This window comes from Platalea leucorodia, assembly GCF_965183815.1.
Source record: "Platalea leucorodia genome assembly, chromosome: 1".
In the NCBI taxonomy this organism is placed as follows: domain Eukaryota; kingdom Metazoa; phylum Chordata; class Aves; order Pelecaniformes; family Threskiornithidae; genus Platalea; species Platalea leucorodia.
This window is the reverse complement of record NC_138823.1, coordinates 152,784,001-152,800,402: the sequence shown is the minus strand read 5'-3', so window position 1 is coordinate 152,800,402 and position 16,402 is coordinate 152,784,001. Positions and strand designations below refer to the sequence as shown.

The 16,402-nt window shown below is 39.5% G+C and overlaps 1 long non-coding RNA gene across 1 annotated transcript in view; it reads right to left on the bottom strand.

Annotated features, from left to right (window-relative positions):
• Positions 1 to 4,800: 4,800 nt before the first annotated feature.
• Positions 4,801 to 16,402, bottom strand: part of LOC309594465 — a 34,510-nt gene continuing 22,908 nt past the window's right edge. The window contains exon 6 of the long non-coding RNA XR_014229050.1: positions 4,801 to 11,248. This is a non-coding gene — a long non-coding RNA (uncharacterized lncRNA). The remainder of the gene's footprint in view (positions 11,249 to 16,402) is intronic.

Genomic DNA, 16,402 nt, shown 5'->3' with positions numbered 1-16,402 from the left:
AACGGGGTAGGAATTTAGATCAGAATAGGAATCGAAGAGGTTAGAACCAACCTAAATAGAAAATTTCACATCAACTGAGCTGGCCAAAATGAGATCGTAACTACTATACTGCACATAATCACTGCTATGCTAGGTCTTCAATTACGGCTAGCAGCAAACAACTGAGGAAGAGTACAAAACTGGTATCAAATTTATTCTGGCTCAGATCTCTACCTCCTAGCAAACCTAAACAAAAAATTATACCAAGACCGCCATGTTCAACAGCAGCTCATAGACCTGTCCTCCAACACGTGCAACCCCATCCAGCTACTGATACCCCATATAAACACCTACACCAGGCTGACTAAGTGTGGGTGTCCACACGGCGAGTGCCTACACCTGAGCTACACCTGCCTACGCTCCAGCCTGAGTGACACCAGGCTTCCTTTTCGGTCAACAGAAATTCAGTCAGTGCACAGAAGTCGGCCTCCACTAGAAAAGGCGCCTACGTTTAGTCATACAAATTACCTTTCAAGGGTCCCTATAAAATTAACGGAAAGAGATATGTTTGGTACATATCCTTACAGTGAGCTGGCACATTTTTAGCCTGATTTGTAAGGGAACTTTAATCAGAGATTAAATGGGGAAAATCTAATGAACGGATATTTCATGATGTACACAATACAAACTGATGTCTCTTTTTTATCTTTCCCACCACCGCCTGGTCAGATTTATGCTGCTGAAAAGTTAAAACCAACTCTTTAACACAGTATTAAAAAAATCAAATCATTGTCAGCAATGTGACATTGTAGTATTATTTTTAACCCACACAAAAATACAAAGAAAATAGATAAACAACAAAATGTAGTGTTTACTTTTAAGAGCGTGTATTATTGTATTTGTAGCAACAATGTATCTGCAATAATTGAATACAAAAGACAAAATGAAACATAAAACATTTTTATACATATTAAAAAAGCACAGAATACAGAATATTATGTACTTTTATGTAGGTCCAAAATAACTTTTAGCATGCTGAAAAGCAAAATCTTCCACAGCACTACATAAAAAAGTAATGCTACCACAATAATAAAAAGTGTTTGGTACATTTCAGCATACATACAAATCTGCTACATAGCCAAGTCAAAAACTAGAAGCCAATACACAGTTCCACAATGATCAGAGACAAAATGCTGCAGGATGACCACATTTCCTGAAGTGGTAAACCTGAAAGAGCTCTCAGGCTTTGCTAATTCAGTTGGACAACACTGGCTTCAGCTGCCTCTGAGCGCCATAAAAACCACACCATAAAAACACCTTTGGGCTTCTGTTTCTTCTGTTCAGCATGCAAACCAGAGAGTATTTAAATTTCCTATCCCTATTATTTTTCTTCTTAAGTAGATAAGATTTTTTTTTATTTTCTACTTAAATTTTATTCCTATTTTATTTTCTAATTTTATGTGTATATTGATTTTTAAACTAAAAATCACAATTTAGCTTAAAGAAGCCAGAGCACTACGATAGGAAAGAAGGGGTTGGTCATAATCCTTTTCTATTTTATCAGCATGAATCAAGGTCTTTAGTGTGAATTATAATTGCCACTATTGCATTCACCATTTCTGTACTTGCAGAAAACCTCCCTATAGTTACAAGCATTCATGAATTTTAAAACATGATTCTATTAATGGAAAGTTAGAGACACCTTGACATTACAGTACAACAAATACCTACTAAAAAAACCCCTTACTAATATTCTAAGACTTTCCCATTTCTCAGCGGATGGAAACTCTTTCCTACCTTAAAAAAAATAAAACCAAGATATCCAAGTAATAAGTACATTTGAGCTTTAAGTAAAGATAGATAATGGTCAACTTAAGTAAATCAATATCTAACTATTTGCAGCCTGCCTAAACTCCCTTATCTTATCTAATTTACCATACCGCTATAAAAATTATCCCATTTCACTTCTGTGCTGGTTTTGACTGGGATAGGGTTAATTTTCTCCACAGTAGCTAGTATAGGGCTCTGTTTTGGATTTGTGCTGGAAACAGCGTTGGTAACACAGGGGTGTTTTCGTTACTGCTGAGCAGTGCTTACACAGAGTCAAGGCCTTTTCTGCTCCTCACCCCACCCCACCAGCGAGGGGGCTGGGGGGGCACAAGAAGCTGGGAGGGGACACGTTTGGGACAGCTGACCCCAACTGACCAAAGGGCTATCCCACACCGTATGGCATCATGCTCAGCATACAAAGCTGGGGGAAGAAAAAGGAAGGGAGGGACGTTCGGAGTGATGGCATTTGTCTTCCCAAGTAGCCGTTAGGCGTGATGGAGCCCTGCTTTCCTGGGGATGGCTGAACACCTGCCTGCCGATGGGAAGTTAGGGAATGAATTCCTTGCTTTGCTTTGCTTGCGTGCGTGGCTTTTGCTTTGCCTATTCAACTGTCATTACCTCAACCCACGAGTTTTCTCATTTTTAACCTTCCATTCTCCCCCCATCCCACTGGGCGGGAGCGAGTGAGCAGCTGTGTGAGGCTTAGTTGCTGGCCGGGGTTAAACCATGACAACATTGTATTAGTAATACAACATTGTATTAGTAATACAATCAGAAATCAGTAAAAGCAATATTCATGTCCCCCTCACTTGAAAAGGCCTCTTTTCCTATTTTTAGGGGTGAGCAAGATAAAAAGCAACTATTCCCTCATCTTTCACAAAGCAGGTTCCAGACCTGAGACCCAACAGCTACCTATCCAGGGAATTCTACTCCCTGGGTAATTAACAACATGCCTCCTAACCGCTCTGGCTTCCCCATTTCAAGGAGCAGGTCGGGGCGCAGAGAGGTTCCTGCTCCCCCTCTCAGCAGCACCTCCATCGGGGAAGGGTCTGGAGCATTTGGGTGCCTTCTCCGGCCATAGCTGATCCAGACCCAAAAGGCCAAGAAGCGCAGATCTGCACAAGGCGTTTTGTTTGGGGCTCCTGACAGGGGACAGGTTCTGGGCATGGATGATATGACGGCCACAGGTGCAGCCACCAGCCTTTCAGCAATTTCCATCCCAGTTTTCCCCGTCAGAGAATCCCACATCTGTTTTTGTAATTTGCTGCCAGGGACCATATTGTCCCAATGTCTGTACAGCACCGAGAGGCCCAAAGCCCTCCATCATGAGTCTGAGGGAGTCTAATTACTATATCATCTGCACAATAGTTAATGATTAGTGTTGAGAAAGCTCTTCCAGGTCTGAAGACACCACCAGGTAGGCCAGCAGGACACTTCTGGCTGTGCGGGACTGCCAGCGGAAGGCGGGAAGAGGAAGGGGGGCGGCGGAGGGGCGCCGACAGCGCCCGGAGCCTCCCGTGAAGCGCGGCAGCTCTGACGGGGGACTCGGAGCGGGGCTGCCGAGCCGCGGGGCCGCAGGCCCTGTCCCCGCCGGCCCCGCCGCTGCGCCCGGCTGTGGGCCGGGGCGGGCGGGGGAAGGCGGCGGCCCTCCCTCACCGCGGGCCGCCGCCTCCCCTCAGCGGCCGCCGCCTGGCGGGGCGGGAAGGCGGGCGGCGCCGCAGCCCGGCCCGGCTCCTCGTGTGCGGCGGTTACAAACCAACCGTCACTGCAAAAGTAACTACAGTGCTAATTAGGACGGCGAGCGAACCTGAAAAAGGGGGTTCCTTTCCGGAGGATGTGCCTCTTTATTTAGTACAACGAAACAGCTTTTAACAAGGCAAGGCTAAAGCAGCGACGCTTGCTGTGTGCCGCGCTGTGTGCGGGGTGTCGCAAGGCGCAGGAAGCCCGGGCCGGCGGGCGTAGCGCTCGGCCGGCGTGCAGCACCGTGCGCGTTCGCACACCGCCGCGCGGCAGCAGGAGCGGGCGCTTCAGACCGCCCCGGCTGGCGCCACGCCGTTAAGGAATTAATGATGTAGGATGTCAAAAAGTTACTGAGTAATTTAAAGTTCTTGTTGTTACTGGAGCTTCAGGCTTTAATTAAAATAATCCACAATCAAAGTGTGACTGTATGTTGCTTCTGACATCAATACTACCCGTTTTCACATAGGCAACGGGCGGTGTATTAACATTGCATCCAAAGAAGAACCAGAAGTGGTCCTCTCAGGCAGGGGAAAGGGAACCTCCTTCTCACCCTGTAAAAAAAAGGGGTTTTTTCAATTCATCGGACTTAATATATATATAAAGCCCCAAAGAGAATTCTGCCTTAAAATGTGGAGGAGAGGAAGGGTGCTAAGTGCACAAGGGAACATTTTAACAGAAAATTCTCCAATTACAACCAACCTACTTAGATCAATATAAATTCAAGGCGAAGCTTAAGACACAACAATATAGTGCAATAAATTTATTAACAGAAAATTTAAATAGCACTCCTTGACATGCACATCATTTTCATTAAGAATGCCAAGCTCCAGTGACAGAGAAATCATCCCTGAATAAACAAAGAGAAACCCCATCCCGTCGTAATGTCCATAATAAATCAGAGTAACATTTACACAATAGATTGGGTAAAGCAAGAGCAAATAAGAGTAGCTAATGATCTTAAAATACAAAAATATGTAAACTCTGCAAATGCATGTTTATTTTATCCATTCTGTCTTCATTATACCGTATCTTTTCTAAGACACAAATCACACAACCAGGCAAATAGATGAATATGATGACTCACTTTAAAAAAGGTAGCTGCTGAACAGCTTGTAAAAACACATGGACTATGTATTCGTATTTCATAATTAATACAACAAGGAGTATAATCCTGAGCAGATTACTAGACTAGACTATAATGTAAGTATTGAACTTGCGTATAAACTGTATTTAAATATTTATTCTTGCATGGTCAAATACTTGCAGGTTAGGAAATGCCAGAACTAAGTTTGCACATATAACTTTAATTCCTGCTTTTTTGTGCTTTACATGTCTTAAGGTCTCGTGGAAAAAATTAATTAGTTATCATGTAGCTGAAACATCTTCACTTTACACAATGGGAATCCCTAAACCAGTAGCTATTGATAATGTCATTCTTTTCAAATTGTTCACATACATGACACAACTTTCAAATCATGCTTTGGAAATGGATTATTATTTCCCTATGGCTTTTTCCTCTTTCATTACAACGCAGGTCGCCACTGTGAGTCCTGTACAAACATTAATTCATGCATTTTCAAAGACACTTTGTATGATGGATGAGGTGATGGTGTAATTTTATACATGAGCATAGAGAGAGCAAAGTCAGTAGTGTCAACCTATTTTGAAAGGCCAAGGTGAGCTTCGATTTTTCCAGTGTTAGCACTTTGTGTGTTCTGATAAGGGTTCCCACTGCCTTCACCTACACATACGAGTGGCAAGTCCCACTACACGTTGTGACATCTCCAAATTGTACCTTCCAGCACTTTTCCAAATTTTATTGAAGTAACTGGGCCAGGGTCACACAGGAAGACAGAAATTCAGTCCTATTGGGGGACTATACAGCTGCCTTAATCCTTTCTTTTTCTGAGGCATTTTTCTACCTCATTCCCTGCACATTCGGTTTACATATTCTGAAAACAAATGATCTGGGAATATCAGAGACAACTTCATTCCCTGAGGATCGTGTTTCATGCACTGAAGGTTGCACAGATCTTGTAGAAAAAGTACTAAGTGACCACCTATTTAAGGCCCATACTCCATCACGCTTGCAAAGTTCTCCAAATGAAGGCTGCACATACAACACTTTCTAGAAAAGGAACTTGCAACTTTAGCATGTCTTTAAAATTGGGCCTTGTGTCTTGCTTTTTCTTTTGCTTTAATATGAATATAACTTCTCAAACATTAAAAAAAAAGAGGACAATATGCATGTACTCTGTCTGCTCTGCGTCTCCAGAAATTTCATCATATGGAAATACATTTACCCCATGCAGACTCTGAACAATACTTGGACCATTCAGATTGGTAGCACAGACAACTGCCTGGTAACTTTGTGCTGTCTTCTACACAGAGAAATCAGAGGAGAGGTCACATACCTTTTCATTGTTTTCAAAGCTATTTGATGATGGCAGATGCACCCATTGACTCCAAGAATTATGGATTAATTCCAGGCTCTCAGAGGAGTTCCTCCTTCTTCCTTAGCCATTCTACTTTTGTTTTCTCCTCCTAATCAAGTCCTCTTTGTGTTCTTTAATATGCAGCTGCCCAGCAGACTTGTATTCCAGTCAGACTGCATCTGCAAGTTCTCCACACATTAGTGGTTGAACAAGGAGAATCTCAGACACAGTCTTAGTTTTAGCACCACAGTAACGTTCAGTACCATAACAGAAACGTTAGATGTTCTGCTGAGCTCTGGAGTCCTCAGACTAAGCGACCTCTTTGTTAGCCAGCAGGGAGGCAGAGCTATAGCAACAGCTGTAAGGATCCGATGACCGCACTACCTACAAGATGCAGCAGAATAAGAGTCTAGATATATAGGAGCTGTGTGGCAATGGAGAACGCTACATATAAATACAATCTTTCTAAAAATTATAAACCATACAAGATTTGCATGTAGAAGTTAAAACAATAAAATTGGATAGTTTATAGGTAAGAGAAATCTATTAGTATTTACTGAACAGATGGAAATTGTTTTTCTGGGGCTTATTTGGCCAAAATTTGATGGCAGTCATAAAAATAGCAAATTCACATCACTAATATCAGAGAGGTTCTGCTGCCAAATTCCAAGTCCCTGCTCCAAAATGTGGCAATACTAGACCCGATAGTTCTAAAATCTCAGTACCAGGGAAATTAAAAGTGAGAAACGTGATCCTTTCATAAGGGCTCCCAAGATGATCCTGGGAACTCTAAACCACTAAGACTGACCTTCATATTCGGAAAACTGGTAGAAACTATTACAGATATAATACTGAAGGACAGGTGGATAAATATGGTATAGCTGGGGAGGAGTCACCATCAGTTCTGTAAGTATAAAATAATGCACATTGGGAAAATAAAATGCAATTACATATATAAAAAAATGGATTCTAAGTTGCTGTTAATTCCTCCTCCCCCTTCTGATAAAATGGAGGTTATTGTGGTTAGTTCTCCAAAGAGAACTAGCCCTTAGTTAGTACTAAGTAAATAATGTTAAAAACTTTTGGAATATGAAAATAAAAATAAGCAGAGGATAATAAGCAAAGAAAACTAAAATTCAAAAGAAAACATCATTGTCCTGCTGTACGGGTGGGTGGTATGCCCACACCTGGACTACTACATCTAGCTCTGGCCGTCCTACTTCAGAAAGAATTAAAAAGTAGGAAAGGTGCAGAGAAAGGTGTCAAAGATAACCAGAGGCATCGAACTGCTTCAAGTCAAGAACTTGCTTGTAGTTTCCCCCAAAATACAACAGAATCCTTCTTATCCAACAGATACAATAAAGGTATAGAATTAGGAGTGATTGGAGAATGTGAGTTGGAAATTATTATTTGTCATTTCTAAAATGAAAGAAATGGGGCACTAAGTTAGAAAATCAATTGGCCATTTACAAATTAAGTCAAAATGGAAATCATTGGGTGTTACAGAAGCTAAAAACATTAATGGCTTTTAAAAATACTGCACAAATTCATGGAGTGTATGTCCATTGGTAGCTAATGAGCGTTGCGAGCCAGATCCAAAAACAAGCTTCAGAAATCCCTAACTCACCACCTGTCAGAAGCTAAGCGTGTATACCAATGCAAGGATCGCTCTATACTTGACCTGTTTCCTCTAATCCTCCCTAGGTATCTGCTATCGTTAGCAGCAGCAGCCTGACATTTCGTTTCACTCTGGCTGTTCTCACTTTCTTACATTACTAAGCGATATTAGCACAGCAAGCCTATGCCAGATAAACAAGCAAAAGCATTCACCGATCTGCATGTGGCCTAGATTCCTGTGCTTTTTTCAGTTTCTGCTAATTGTATATTTGCTCTGTTTTCACAGCAAAGAAAATATTTCACTGATACCATGAAAACCCTCCTTTTCCCAATCATCCAGAACTACCCATTTATGGAGGCACCTTATTCTCCAACATGTGTTTAAATTCTAGTCTATTCTATGTTATTTAAAATTATAATTAGTTGAAACCATAAGATTAGCTTTGTCAGAAAATACATTTTACTTCTTCAAGTAATGTAACTAGGCTTCTTACTGATTTCTCCAATTCCACAAATGGGGTGAAATGCATATGAGAAAGCATCCATTTTATGCTTACCCTTTGGTAGCTCAGGGTATGATCCTAACCAGACAAATGAACTGTTAACATGGTGATGGGCCAAAAAAAGATGTCCCCCAAAAGTGATGGCACTTTGTTGAAAAATAATGTAAGTAAGAAAAACTTAAAATTCTGAAAGTAGTGGAATGACAGGAGCAGAGTCTCCACAGTAGAACTTCTTTGTGCATTTTTTTTTTTTTTTTTAAGATTTTCTTCAGCAGGGGTATTAATATGGTGTCTCTCTGTTTTAATGAAGCTAGTAAGAGGTGAATATATTTAAATACATACATATCACTCTAGGAGCTCGCAAAACTCTGGTTGTGATTAGATGTTTGAATTATGCATGCAAAAGCAGACTGGCATATACACAGTTTCTTCCTCTGTCAAATAGATTGAAACTGGCCAGCAGGTTCAAAAATTATTAGAGATGGACTGCAATACATGACTGTACAAACTCAATTTCCCCATGAAGCCTGCCACAAAGCCCTGTGAGAACATTAAGGGGAGAGCTGTAGAGAAGGAAAGGAATTCTGGACCCTACTATAATGGAGATGAGCTGAAGTAAAGGGAATAAAAAGACAGTATTAACTGAGTAAAGAAAAAGGCCACAGAAGTATTTAAAGAAACAATTAACTCCAAGGGATATCTCAAAGTGGCATTACTCTGAATGGGAAGGAAATTTTGCTGAAATAACACATTTCTGAAATTCTGAAGTATTGAATACTGTTGCTCATTTAGCAAGCAACATGTACAATGATGAATCAATGGTTTGAAGTATATATCAGATGCTGTCCAAATATCAGTCAGCTTCAAGACAGAAGGCTTCTGTAAGCACATATAAGAAAGCTTTGATCTTCTTGACAGGTTTATTGGAAAATAATGAGGTCCTTTATGTCTGTACTGGTCTGGATGACTGCAAAAGGGCTGACAAATTGCTCTTTATTTCCAAATTTTATTTATCTTTTTTCTTTTAAATTGTATCATTAGAGAAAAAAACATATGCTTTGCAATTTTACATCCAAGTATATCAATAAAGTAAGTATATGAATGTAGGATTGTGCCAATTTGATCTGCAGGTTTTCTTAACTATTCACTGAACTTGTTGCTGCAAAGAAGTCGAGCTGAAAAGAAATGTTGACTTAAGGTATTGAAATTGTAAACAATTAGGATGCTGTATAAAATTCATTAGTACTTTTAGTTTAAATATAGCTAATATTTAATGAATTACATAATTATATCATTTACATATTACTAGGATCTAATATTATACTTACACAAAAGACTCTAATCTTCTAAGGCTGGTATACAGAATAAAAGTGTTGATGAATTGTTGAGCATTATTAATCTGAAGTGTTAGGAAAGGGGAACAAATCAGTTTATAGGCAAATTCACAAGTCAATAGAGCCCCAATAGTAAAACTATACCAGAAATTATCATGGTTTTTAGAATATTTAATCTTATCTAATACCTCCAAAGAAGCATTAACAGGTTTAGTATGGGTTTTAAGGCCCATAAAAAAGAATATTCTTAAGATTTCCAGAAAGCAAACCCTTTACTCACAGACTTTTAAAGCATCTGATTCTTCTTCCATTTTTTATTTAACCCCAGGAGAATTATTGCTAAAAAACTTTCTTCCTTTCTTTTCAAGATGTTAAGCTATTAATACTGTAGTAATAAAGTCCATTTGATTTTATGTTGGCTCAATAGTCTCCCAAGCCTATTTGGTGTGTTGTTTGATAAATGAGGAAATTCAATGAAGTGTGAGTAGGTTAACTAGTGATTGATCAAATGATATCCAGTAAGTAATGAGGAAAATGTGTTAACAGTGGGGAGAAGGGCTTTTGGCTCAGAAAAGTAAATGAGACTAAACACAAGTAAACCCAGCTAAGCTGCATTTTTTTCATTGTGACAGAAACATTTATAACTATCCTCTCTGGCAAATGTCTTAAGTCTACCTGAAATAAAGGTGTGTGCTAAAGCTTTATAAAAAGCAGCCAAAAGGAGCATGTGGGAGCTCAGCTCTATCTTGTGTAAAATAACTGAGTTCAACTCAGTTGTGAGTTCATAGTGCTTGTGAAGTACTTTGCATAAAAGTACTACCAGTCTTATAAAGTACTTCCAAGCAAGTTAGTTCATAGTTCACTTTGATACAACAAGTATGAAGAGAGATAAATGATGGTTAAACTACCTAATATTTTTGTGCACAGCTTCATCATCATTATTTCTTCATGTCTAAACAAAAACTGCTGCCTCTCTACTTGCATCAGTTCACATAACTTGTTGGCTAACAGTGGTCGCTAACACCTTACTGCTGATTCTCACAGTACTTCTCCTAACCACACACAAGTTATCACTCTGTACCTAAGTGTTCTGGCATTAGTTAGTGCTAGATATCTCATGTGGCAAATACACAGAAGATACTTCACTGTTTTTTAACATTTTGTTTTCAAACCAAGTAACTACGGTATGCACCTGGGTACCATCATCCACTTCCACACAGCTGCAAGGCTCTCATATGAAAGGTTTCTTTATCATTCACATTTGAAATAGTGCCACTATGTGCTGCTAAATACAGGAGAGTGGACATCAGGGATCACATTAGAATCTGAGAGGATGAGAAAGCTCCAGTCCAGTTACAACTCAGTGGTCAGTTCTTTGGTGCAGGGATTAAAACAACCACTGTGGAAACAGGGATGAGGAATGGAAGTTTCAAAGCTGTTACCCATGATCAATATGTGTGCTTCACACATATTGCACCAGGCAATATTTGCACAGGAGATGGGCTGCAGCACTCCTAGCACCTTCAGTAAATCTACAGTTGCTATGTCAGAAGAGTACAGAGATTAACACAGAAGAGAGTATTTCACCAGTCAATGCTGGAATTAAAAGGTCTGGTATATGATTTAATTACAATCTGAGTCAGAAATCAGTTTTTTGTGACTGATGGCATTGCAGTTCCTTATGAAATAAGACCACGTCCTAATTCTCCAGCCATTCTCTCAGTCACTAACTGTCCTAGACATCGAACTGTTCTTCAGCAGCTGTAGTTAGTATTGGTGCCAAGCCAGTACTGCATGGATGGACAAGAACCTAGAAGAGGAAAAAAGAAATGTGACAAAAAGTGGGACATAACCTAAAGCCAGAGTTATTATTCTTGAGCTTACAGTGTCCCTTTGTTATGGCTAGCTGTAAGAAAAGACTGGAAAATTAGGGTATTTTTAATAATTTCGTCAAAGGAGTTTACTGTGTGAAACCTATTAATTACACCAAGAATGCATTGGGGCCAGAAAATACTATATTACAGGTTAGAAGACATCCTCAGCAATTGCAGGTTTCATTGGTATTTTGGGTTAATAAGACGTGATATAATTACAGTAAAGTAGATATTCTTTTCGTAATTTTTTACAAGACATATTAAAAAGACTTTGTACCAGATACTACTCCACTATCTAGAGCCAGTCCTTGACAATGTGAAACCACATGTAGAACTGAAGAATGACTTTAAAGCTATTAGGCAACAAAATAGTCTGAAACATATGTAATGCCTTACTTATAGTTTAAAAAGAATCATTGGGTTAAATCCAAAGGTTACTGAGATACACTTTGGCAAAAATTCTCCGGGTAGATTCTTGAGATTGTTTTGTACATTTGTGCGTGCCTACAGACATGCAAGAATTTTTAGCTTATTTTTCCCAGGGCTATTGATATAAAGAGTCTGTAGCAGAATGAACAGATATATAGTGTCATATCCATTTTCAGCGCTATTTTTCAGTCTCCTGTGATCAGATGACCAAGTCTTAGTTGAAGACTTTTTAAAACAAAATAAACCACAAAACACAGTGCTGCAAAGTAACTTTGATTTTGATTTTTGTCTTGATATTTTAGAAGCTGCTGTTCTTTGGCCCTTCCTTAGATTGCCAGCATTATTCCTCACCGCTTTGATCTGAGTTGCACAAAAAGCTTTATCAGGCTTATTTTGGTGTTTGTTTTTTCTTTCCATTAAACCTAGTAATCACAAAGAAAATTTTGTCCCTTAGATAAACTGATTTTCCTTCAAGTTTTCATGCAGCTATGAAAAAACAGCACTTAAAGGGGTTATAAGACTCGGCCTTTTACACAACAAACTCAGAGGAAACCTACAACATGTAAAATAATAGACAGAGGTTCCAAACTAAAGACATTAAAATTCAGTTCTTTCTGAGCTCTCAGAGCAAGACTTAAGCTGAAGGGGGATGCGACTGCTAAGGCCCAATTCAGACAAAGGAGTAAGTTAAAGTAGCTTCAGGGCTGCTCTAGCTGTTTGGTGAAGGTTGCTATTATGCTGTTGTGCCATCTAGGGATCACGAGAGTGCAATATCCAGGGGCATGCTCCAACAAATTCAAGGCCTGAAAAATCATGGTTCTATTTTGTATGAGCCTCAACTACTTTTATTTCAAGGATAACTTTAGGCAGCAGTCACATCTGCTTTTCTTCCTCCTACTCTTGCGTTACACAAAGAAGGAGATGGGACCAAGACTGGCCCAAAAACATGTTGCTGATTTAGGGAACATCATTAGTTACTGTTTGGGAGCTGTAATTTCTGTACTCAAGAACAAATGAGAATCCTTCAGAGGTAGGCTGAAATAGGACATTACTATTTCCACCACCCTCCACCCCATAACTTGAAGCTCTGAACATTACATTATCCTACACTTTAGGTCTGCTGATGTGCTAAATAGAGTTTTAAAATTCTAGTAGGCTACAAGTCTTATCTTTTCAACAGAAGAAAAAAGGTACAAGCGTAGTGTTGCAAATGGTAAGAAACAGAAAACTCTTATGGGGAAAGAAGAGAACACACACAGTGCCTGTGGAATGGGGAGAAAAAGAGCAATGAAGGTCACGACAGGAAAAGTAAAGTAAAATAGAGTAATGCAAAAGATGAAAAGAACAGCAAAGCTTCACACAAGAGCATGCAGGGCACACAGCAGCCCTGAGAAGGACTGAGAACACAAAGAGAATCTGGCTGGCAACAGAAGGATGTTAGGCACTGTTGGAGAGATAAGGGACATCTGCATCCTCTGATGGATAACAAATGGAGGAGTAAGTACCAAAGAGCCTGGGTACATTGGCATGGGAAAAGATCTGGAAGATTCCTGAGATAAATAAATATGGAACTCAGCTGAGTGAGGACTGGAGAGATGTAGTCAGTCCTCTGCATGTCCACTGAGCAGACTGAGGCAGGCCAGTTTCAAGTAATTTTGCCAGGCTAGAGTCAGGAATAGAGATGGGATCACAGTAAAGGTAATCCAGGATTAAAAACCAGTGGATGAACCAGTCTGAAGAGCAAGATAAGAATGTGGTCTATGGCAAGACCAAATCAGGAAGGAAAGGGGTCCCTAGTATAAAGTACAGCAGTGAAGCATGTCACAGAATCATAGACTAGCCCAGGTTGGAAGGGACCTTGAAAGATCATCTGGTCCAGCCTTTCATGGGAAAGGGAGCCTAGATGAGATTATCTGGCACCCCGTCCAATCACATCTTGAAAACCTCTGGTGATGGGGACACTACCATGTCCTTGGAGAGGTTTTTCCAGTGAATGATTGCTCTCACTGTAAAAAATTTCTTTCTTATATCACGATGAAACCTCTCCTGGTACAACTTGTACCCATTTCCCATTTTCTTCTCTATGTGGCTCCTTGTGAAGAGACAGCCTCTGTCCTCTTTGTAGCTGCCCTTTAAATACTGGAATACTGTAATGAGGTCACCCTGAGCCTTCTCTTTTCCAGGGAGAAAATATCTAACTCCTCTTTCCTCATAGGACAGGTTCTCCAGCCCTTTGATCATCTTTGTGGCCCTCCTTTGGACCCTCTCCAGTCTGTCCACGTGGTTCTTTAATTGTGGCGACCAGAACTGGCCACAACACTCCAGGTACGGCCTGACAAGCGCTGAGTAGTGTGGGATGATCAGGTATCTATCTCTGCCAGTAATGTCCCTGTGGATGCAGCCCAGGATCCGATTTGCCTTTCTTGCTGCAGTGGCTCACTGCTAACTCAGGTCAGGTCAGGATAGACAGACCTGTCAAGGAGCAGAAATAAAAATTTAGGAGTACATCATATCCCAGAAGTACATTGAACAGTGAAGGACAGCTATTTCCTAATGCTAAATTGGGGAAAATGTTAAATCACTGTCCAGTTCCTTGTTGATGGGGCTTGCTAGGCCCTCAGTCACTCAAGAGACAGACTGCAGGTAGACTCTTACAGGTTTTGCCTGGCCAAAACAAAAGTAGTCACCTGCATGACCTTCTCGTGGTATATATTTCAGCGGATGCTCAGGCCTCATCTATGAAAGATTCAGGTGCAGTGAGGACCTACTTAAATTTTACGTCTCAGTATTTTAGTTTAACAGTTCAATGACAAAAATAGGAATGTTTTTAATACAAGGAGCTTCAGTTCCTGATGAACATGTACTAGAATAGACACACCTTTGGTGACAGTCAATATCTTGTCATTTGCTCCCCTTAAAAGATCTAGTCATAAAGCAGCAAATACAGCTGCAAATAACTTTTAAACTATAAACAATTGAGACTAATACAGAATTTTTCAAACTGAACTACTAGCTCTTCCGGTTTCAATAGCGTTCAATAGCAACTAATTAGCCTCTGCTTTTAGAAAATATGTATTCTTAAAAATACACATTTTGATTCTCAAAAATTAATCAATTATAAGCTAAATAATTTTAGGGGAAGTTGCATCAGGATAGATGCTAGTGGCTATTTATAAGGTAAAAGCTAAACTTCTATCATCACAAAAGAAATTCCATGCTAGTTTTAAAAATTAAGAGGAACCTGAGATGAAATAAGCAGCTATGAAAATAAAGAATGTATTCATAACTTATTAAGTTCCCCTTTCTTCCATTTGTGGACTGATATCATACCTATTTTAAGTTGGCCTATGTGGGTAAGGCAAAACTAAAGGTTTTTTTCTGCCTTATACCAGACAGTGAAGCACGTTTCTGTAAGGTTTAATGATCAATGTTACAAGTGTAGCTCATCACATGCAGGTGTGCCATTTACAAACCACTGAGAAACATTTGCATTAAGATTTTTGTGTAACAGCCTTAGCCTTGGATGCTGTGCATGTTCTCCATCTTTGCTCAGAACAAAAGGGCTCTGGCAACGCTTCTTGGGAATTTACTCTGTAAATAAGGTATTGCGGTCGAGCTGGCAATATGTGTACTAGATATAGCCTGTAGAATATTTTCTTTTGGTCTGATATCTTATCTTTGTGGAAACTACGGACCATTTCTTTGACAGAAGAGAACGAGACTTCTTATCCCTTACTAAGAGATGCTGCTACCATCAGGTCGCTGTGAGTGGAAGCAGCAGGGCAAGGAGCACATTTCTTACTGTGCATGAGCAGCGCAGGAATGAGTGTTAACTGTTGTCTCTGCAGCACACATAGGGAGGGCAAAATTGGGACCAGCGTAACATAAGATCTAAAGACATTACATGAAAAGGCTGCATCCCTGCAACATGGTATGTCTATTAATATAGACTTTCTCTTACTGATTAATTACATTTATAATCAACAAGCTAACTAAGTTTGGTCAGCTTAGTCTTCAGAGCTTTTTCTAACGTTAATAAAAAGACTAATAGTAAACACATTGTTTAAACTTAAAAATAGGGAAATTGCCAAAAAATATGTACTATAAGTCAGAATCTCTAGAAAATTGACAAGGATGTGAAAAAGCAAAGAATAGTTGATCAGCAAAATTAGGGATACAAATAGGAATGTAAGAAAAATTAGGTAAAAAATAGGTCATAAGTATTGTATTTGTCCCCGAGTGGTTTGAAATATTACAGCTGATAATAATAATGCAGAAAACCAGATATGTCAAATAGGCAATTTCATATTTGAGAATATGATGGACGATGTAATAATACCAGAAGATGTACACGAACTACTTTGTTTTCCAACAGCAATTAATAATGGTATGAAAAACCAGACACTGTATTCTGATATCTTAAAATAATTAATGCCTTATCATTTGCATCCTGGAATTTCAGATGAGCTGACCAATTAATGCATTGAGTTGCTGACCAAAGTTTATGCTGCCTGATTCTAGTTACTCAGCGAAAGGTACCCAAATTGAAATAGTATTATCTATAAAAAGGCTAAACTTAATAGTTGAAGTTTAAGAAACAAGGAGAAGAAATTAAAACTTTTATGACTGCAATTCACAGTCTTGCTGAATCTGGAATTGTA